The 7,682-nt window shown below is 39.6% G+C and overlaps 1 long non-coding RNA gene across 1 annotated transcript in view; it reads right to left on the bottom strand.

Annotated features, from left to right (window-relative positions):
• The window catches only part of LOC116670432 (uncharacterized), a 90,532-nt gene that overhangs the window by 54,824 nt on the left and 28,026 nt on the right, over positions 1-7,682 (bottom strand). The window contains exon 2 of the long non-coding RNA XR_004327021.1: positions 687-843. This is a non-coding gene — a long non-coding RNA (uncharacterized LOC116670432). The remainder of the gene's footprint in view (positions 1-686; positions 844-7,682) is intronic.

Below are 7,682 nucleotides of genomic sequence, written 5' to 3' on the forward strand. Positions count from 1 at the left end.
TTGTGTAATCTGGATGCAGCGTTTTTTTGCTGCATCTGCTTTTCTTTTTGCATTGCTTCTTTTTTGGGGGTTTGTGTGCTTTTCTTTTTGCACGGTTTCTATATTTGCAGCGTGTTTATGTATTTTGTTGTATTGTGTGTATTTGCAGCGCGTTTGCTAAATTCTGTGCATGTGTTGTCAAATTAATTGAGTTGTTTTCTTAATTTGCTTGTGTTTTGTCTATTTGCATCTGTTTTCTTAAGTTGCAGGGCTTTTGCCCCGGTCGGCCACCGTACATTTCAAATGAAATATTCCTTGATGGGAAAAGATTCAGTGTCTGTCATGGAGTAACTGCTTTAGTTTATAGTCCTGCCAGCATTTTGGATCCGGAGGGGCTCGCAGTAACATGCTGACACCATTTTATCCATTTAGTTGAAAATGAGAGGAGAGTGCCTCTGCAGTTTTATGATCTTATCCCACTTGGCGAGATTTCTGTCGCTCCTGGTATGTCTAACGCCCAGGGCATGGAAAATAGAAAATATGCTCTTGTGCTCGCCCTCTCTCTGTTTCTATATGTGTGTTACAGTTACAAACACCCACACACAGAAATATTTGTCTGCACACTAAAATATTTGTGCGTGGGTGTTTGTAACCCCTGAGTGATTGCCCTCTGCTTAAAAAACAGCAAAGCTTCTGTACTGCTGTACCTGTCATCTCCAAGCCTTTCACCTACACAGTTTAACTCTTCCTGGTATTCCTCCCTCCTGGACTCAATGGTCCACTACGTGCAGAGTGAGTCAGCTTCAGGTCGAGTGCTGGCTGTGTTTAGAGTCAGAGCCAAATCTTGGCTCCTTCATGAGTGACCTGTAAAGAGGTGACAATCAGAGACACATAGCACCTACAGCAGTATGCTAGAGACCGAAGCAGAACGTACTGAAGCCATTTTCCCCTCATGTACCACCGTGACTCCAGTGGTATTTGAAACTGAAATATTCCTGCATAAGTCACTCCAAAAGGTAAAAAAAATCTTACATATGACAAGTGTAGCTACATAGCAATAAAGGGTTCAGCAGGACATATTTTGGAGTACCTTTACATCATTGAAGATAAGAACCGTGTGGGGACATTTGCAACAATGAAGAGGATAGAGCCGGGGATGCAGCAGCTAGCTAACTTGGTTAGTGGTGCTAACCAACTGTGGTAACGTAGCTAGCGGGATTAGTCACTGAGGCTATCGGGGAGGTGCAATGTTTTCCGCAGTGAAGCCAGTGAACCGCTGCTGTTGTGGGCGGAGATGAGAGCCCAGCTGTTCTGAAGCTTTATAGGTGCCTTAAAGCCTAGCTATCATTTCCTGAATGTTTGTCCCGAAAAACGAAACGGTGAAGAGAGGGGGGTTCATTACACGGATGATAGACTGAGTCAGAGGTGTCTGTGTCCCACCTGAGCAGCACACATTGACCAGCAAAGGTTGACAAGTGATCTCAGCCAGCAACAGCTCAATCCTCTTGTGGGTGTTTAGTTTTTTTGTGTCTCTGTCTGTTGGTCCTGCTGTTAGTCAGCAGTAATGAAATGTAGGCATTGATTAACGTACAGTTTAATTTCATCTTTCCTAATCAAAAGTTCCCAAATTCTGAGTACAATGGAACGCAGTATAATCGGCAGTGACCAGCTCCACCTGGGCATACGGGGAGACCAAACGGTGCTGACCAACGTAAAAAGCGTCACTATCTGTGCTCTGCATTTGAATTTAAGGCAGGGAAGTCCCCCCCCAGACCCTCAGATTGTATTACTTGGCAAAGCAGCAAATACATGCACTTTCATCAGTGAGTTATATATGCTCAATCACCATTGTTTTAACTCACTCTTTGGCAAACAAAAACTTAGACAATTAACTACAACCTCAACATGGTTAAAATCCAATTATATATAAGGTAACTAAAACGAAACTAAATAATTATTTACCTTTGTAACAAAAAATTTATAGAGTCATAAAAAAATAGAGTCATTGAAAGGATAAAAAAAAACACACAAACTTTCCAGATATTTAGATCCAGCATGTATGCATGTATGTAGTTGTTTGGTGGACAACAATAGCCAGGATTGCCAGCTGTTATAATCCCTCCAGTTAACTGAATATGGGCTGCCTCTGGTTTTTACTGTAAAGATGCACATCTGGAACCCCCATGGGTTCTTCTTTACCATTACACATATAACAACTGCACAACAAATAGCAGATTTATTCATAGCATTAAACAAAAGCTTCAAATAAACCATATAGCCATAGGGTTGCTGGGTAAAAGATAGTGCTGAAAATTTGCAGAGAGACAAAGAGGAGCAACACCAAAAGACTATCTGTGATTACATGTCATAACACACCATGCTGAAGACTGCGGGTGTCCTGCCAGAGCGTAAATCACAGCCTGTGCTCCCTTGGGCTTTTCAATGGGTGACAGCTCCAGACCTCGTCTCACCTACTCCACACAACTCCCCTTCTAAACACACACTGGCCAAAATATACACAGTCTGCATAATAAAGACAGAGGCAGGATGACAGTAACCTCATATCTGTTCTGGCAGTTAATCAAAACTTCCTGTATAATCATCACACTGGAGTTAGAGGTGGATTTTTAAGGTGACTGTATTAAAATCTCTTGCAGAAATAAGATCATTACAAGGATAAAAGTAAAATAAACTCATTAGGGATGACCTGATGAGTTGATTAAATATTGTTTAGAGAAAAAAAATAGATTCCAGATACTGCTTATTACATACCTTTTGCTTATTTTCAGGTTCATACTTGTATTTAGAGGTTATAACAAAATAGGTTTACATGGTTTAATTTTCCAAAAACACTATAGTTTTGTTTGCTGCAGCTCGTCTTTTCACCTTGTGTGTTGGGCTCTGTTTTAGCTACAGAGTGAGGTATCTCACTTCTTTTCCATCTTTTTTGGGAGTCGCACATGCGCAGTCGCTAGGTCAGCACTACAAGCCAGTCAGAAGCAGAGTAGGAGGGCGTTCTACGCTAGCAGCTGGCGAGCATTGTAAAGTGTGTTACAAAGTGACGCACGTTTGTTACTACAATAGAGCTGTTTGGAACAATTTGCGAACAGTGTTTTCTGTTGGAAATGATAAGTCCCTTTGGGGTGGCCTTTTCAGTTTGTAAACCTATCATGTGCACAAAAAAGATATAACACAATAAAGTAAAGGGAAAAAGCCAAAAAGCATAATATGAGCACTTCAATAAATGAAGACCTCGTCTTTGGATTTGGCCTTTCACACCATGCACCAATTGAATTGGTAAGTCCAGTAAAGCAATTTAGCATAGATCCTCTCCAAAAAGAATCACAGAAATGCTCATTTATGCAGGTAACATTACTTAAAGTAATTTCTAGTAAATGATGCCTTTGATAGCCAGCGGGGGAATATAACTAAGTACATTACTAGTTACTTTACAAATTAAAATTGCACACAAAAAATATGTTTGTAAAAATGTAACTACCCAAACAATATATAGCCCTACAATCACAGCTGCAATGACAGGACAATTAAACAAAGAACATTTTGGACCATTTCCAGTTTCCAAACTGTGAGCTTTTTTTCTTGCATTAGCCTAAGTACTTTTACTTTTAATACTTTAAGTACTTTTTCCTGATGATCCTTGCATGCTTGTACTTAAGTAAAAAAAATTACTTGTAAAAGAGTATTTTTTCAGTGTAGTAGTCTAGATCTAAATACTTTTTCCACCACTGTTGGTAGCTGATAATTATTATAGTCCAAGAAAAAAAAAACAGTCAGATGCTCTACTGGATAATAACATTGAACTACTGTTGGAAGACCCAAAGGTTTGAGCCACACATGCTGAAGGTTCGGCGAGAAATAAATTATAGGGCAAAAATCATTAGTGGGTCAAATTAACTACATCAAAGACTACAGCAAAGATTTTCTATTTTCCGCAGTAAGACCGATGTCTCGTGGATTTCATGGCATTCCGTACAACAGGCTCTGAATCCCTACTTCGTCACAAACCCAATAATCATTTAGTGCTGCGAGTGACAGTTCTGCTTTGTAACAGAAATGTATGTCCCTGGTTATCCTCCATCTGTGGTGGCATCTGTTTCATATTGTTATCTCGCTCTCGGTTTGCCAGTATTTTATCCAAAGTCAGGAAGGTGGCCAATTTGCTAGGTTCTTTCTGCCAATTTGAAATGACAAATTTTAATTATATTTATTAAAACTGGTAAAGTGAGGAAGACTGTCAACTAGATTGCACCAAGAATAAATGACTGACCTCTTACTCTTATGCATGTGTCTCTCAAAAGAAAAGAAAACAAAGTGCTTCATCTGTGTCAGGTGGAAGTGCATATAAAAATCACTTGTGCTAAAAGCCAGGGTCAGTGTGAACCTCATATCTTCCATGTTCCATCTTCCACAAGGTCAGGATCCTGTCAAGTTCAATGACCCTGGTTTAAGAGTCAAGATTACGGTCACAGGGCACAATGTGTTTTGGATGGATGTCCATCTGTGAGCTCGCCACGAGGGTCACGGACACTTTAATTTGAAAGCAACAGCGTGCTTCATTATGTGCAGCTCTCATACTACTACTTGCCTTGGATTGCAGCGTGGTAGGTCATGCTGTCATAAATTTAAATCCAAGACATAAAACTGTCCAATCAAGACCAATCTACAGTGTAGAGGGGTTTCTTTTCTCTTTTAAATGTCACTATAATTACATTTTAAATTCACATTTTATTTAAAGCAACACTTTTTAAATGGTGTACTGTACATATTTTTCTTGGGTAAGAGTAGCACATCGTACCAAGGGCACTGTGTATTCAAACATAAAACCAAACTATCATTTTCTCTGATATGCTGGCAGCCCTTCACATACATTTTGCCTTTAAGCATGGTCCAGATTGAAGAGTAATGGAGCCTGAGAAATCAAAAGGGGTTCTAGCCACGCTAAAAGAATAAGAAGTGGGATTCACCACACACCATTTCACACATACTGGACCCAGAGTAACCAGAGAATGTCAGGGGTATGTGCTGTTCAGAAAAACCTATGCATTTATACAGGCTTAACCCTAATTCAATACAGAGGGGGGTGGTGCACTGGGCCAACCATGAAATTAACTATTTCTGAGACATATCAGCTTAAAGAAACCACTGCAGCGCTACACACCTGTAAGGCTACAAATTCCAGTTGAGTTAAACCGCAGTGTAAACGTGCAGCGCATGGAAACAGTAAAAGTAAACTCAGCAAAAAAATTAAACGTCCCTTTTTCAGGACACTGTATTTTAAAGATACTTTGTAAAAATCAAAATAACTTTAGAGATCTTCATTGTGTTTAAACAATGCTTTTCATGCTTGTTCAATTCAACAATTCATTAATATGCCCCTGTTGAATGGTCAGGAAGAAGAAAATGAGTCAAGTTCACAGTCAGGTTGAAGAAAATTAGGAAAGTAAAGAGACTTTCTGCTGACTCTGAAAAACCCAAAAGAAAAATGCCCAGGGTCCCTGCTAATCTAAGTAAACGTGCCTTGGGTATGCTGCAAGGAGGCATGAGGACAGCAGATGTGGCCAGGGTGATATTGCAATGTCCCTACTGTGAGACACCTAAGACAGCGCTACAGGGAGACAGGAAGCACAGCGGATCATCCTTGCACAGGTATGGGATGGCAAAAACAACCGCAAGACCTGGCCAGTCTGCTGTAGTACATGAGGCAGATATGCAAGGAACTTAATGCAGCTGGTAGCCACACTAGATACTAAGGCCTACTTTTTATGTTGGACCCCCCCCCATCCCCTTCTTTGTTTAGGGACATAATTCCATTCGTTAATCAAAAAGTCTGTGAAAATGTTCAGGTTATGTCTCAATTGTTAAAATCTTTTAATGTTCATACAAATATTTGCATACCGTATGTTAAGTTTGCTAAAAAATATAAAAGCAGTTGAACAGCAGTAGGACGTTTTTTTTTGCTGAGATATGTTGTATTATAATATTATATTAGAATTATATATATATATATATATATATATATATATATATATATATATATGATTGCTTTTATTCCACCTGCTGACAATCCATCCTTGTGCACCCAACGCTAATGGAGGACTACTTTGGCCACCTAAGTAACCCTATAGAATTAATATGCTTTACATTTTGTTGCAACACTGGAAACAAGCCTTTTATCATTTTCCCTCCCTTCATTTTTGGAGAGCATTCATGCCGACTTGCTGGTAAAAAATTAATTGTGACATGTTAAAAATGAAAGTGAGAAAAGGATGCAAGTTTTTATTCAAATCTGTGCTGTGGTTAAAACAAAGGCCACATCATTGCAAACTCAATAATGAATGCTCGGATTTAAATAGAGCCACAGCACCAATTAACCAGAAAGTGTTCCTGTAAAACAGAGGAAGTGACAGGAATGAGCCGGGCTTAGCCATTTCAGCGAGGCGTAACTGCTCAGCCTTCCTCTCATCTCGCTCTGGTGTGTTGGTATTGTAGAACTTTATGTCATTACACTAAAGACAGAGTAAAGAGATGTGAAGAGGTCAGTTTTAACATGCAAAGCTGTAAACCTATTTTATGGTGACTTTCATGAAGCTCTTGCTAGGCTGTCATTCTTTATCTGCTTAGCAGCCGACACAACACAGCTCCACCACAACCTCTGACCTCTCTCATGTTTGCTATTTGCAACCTCTTCTTTGAATTTCAAGTCCAGCTGGAGTCCAGAAGTTCAAAGCTCAGCCTTTGAAGTTGAGCGTAATTAACACATAACTCCATTTTCTTTTTTAACCAATCATGCAAACAGCTGCACCATGGTCATAGTCACACAGACTGGGCTGGCTTTATGTGACAGCATTACGAAAAAAGCTACCCATTTATGTGGCCATATCCCTGTGAATTTATAGACCCGGCTGCAATGGTGTTATTGCTTACAAAAGGTGACTAATGAGCATGAGGTGAGAAGTGAAACTTGTCATTAGAGTGAAGAATATGAGAGGGGCAAGCTGAGAGGGTCAAGTCTTGTGTGAAAGGAAACAGGGATGCTGATTGAAACTGCCAAGTAAAACTTGAGCTATGGGGTTGTGATTAAACTGAAAGGACAGACATTATGGCCCTCCCATCATTCAGCACGTTGATTGCATGCCTGCCATGTCCCTGTCAGACTGACTGTTTCATCAAAAGGTCTTTGTCTGGTTCGAGTACCCCATTTGGTCGTAGGACCTTCCCTGAGACCACAGAGGACAGAAAAAAAAAAAACTTATGCCCAGTAAAAAATGTCCAAAATTTCTATATTTCTATGAGTAATTCCATAACTGTGTGAGCCAAGGTGTGTGACTTAGTGTGAATGAAGTCCTGGTTTCTCCTCAAATGATACATTACTGTGATATGATTAATGCAAACAGCTAACGCAGATTTTCAAGTATTGTGAAGTTAATAAACTCATTACAAAACTATACTTTAATAAAAACTGGAGCCTAAGTGTTTCAGTAACATTATCAATTATAATGTGTGTGCTATGCTACAAGCATGGCTTTATAGATAGCAATGTCAGTCGGTTGGTCAGTCCACTACTTTGGCACTAACAAATGCAAAATACTACATGGACTACATACCAGTTAAACATCAGCATGTTCTCACTGTAAGCATGTTAGCATGTTGAGGGCAGCATTGACCTTTAAAAAAAAAAAAAA

Source organism: Etheostoma spectabile, chromosome 20, assembly GCF_008692095.1.
Source record: "Etheostoma spectabile isolate EspeVRDwgs_2016 chromosome 20, UIUC_Espe_1.0, whole genome shotgun sequence".
Lineage (NCBI taxonomy): Eukaryota > Metazoa > Chordata > Actinopteri > Perciformes > Percidae > Etheostoma > Etheostoma spectabile.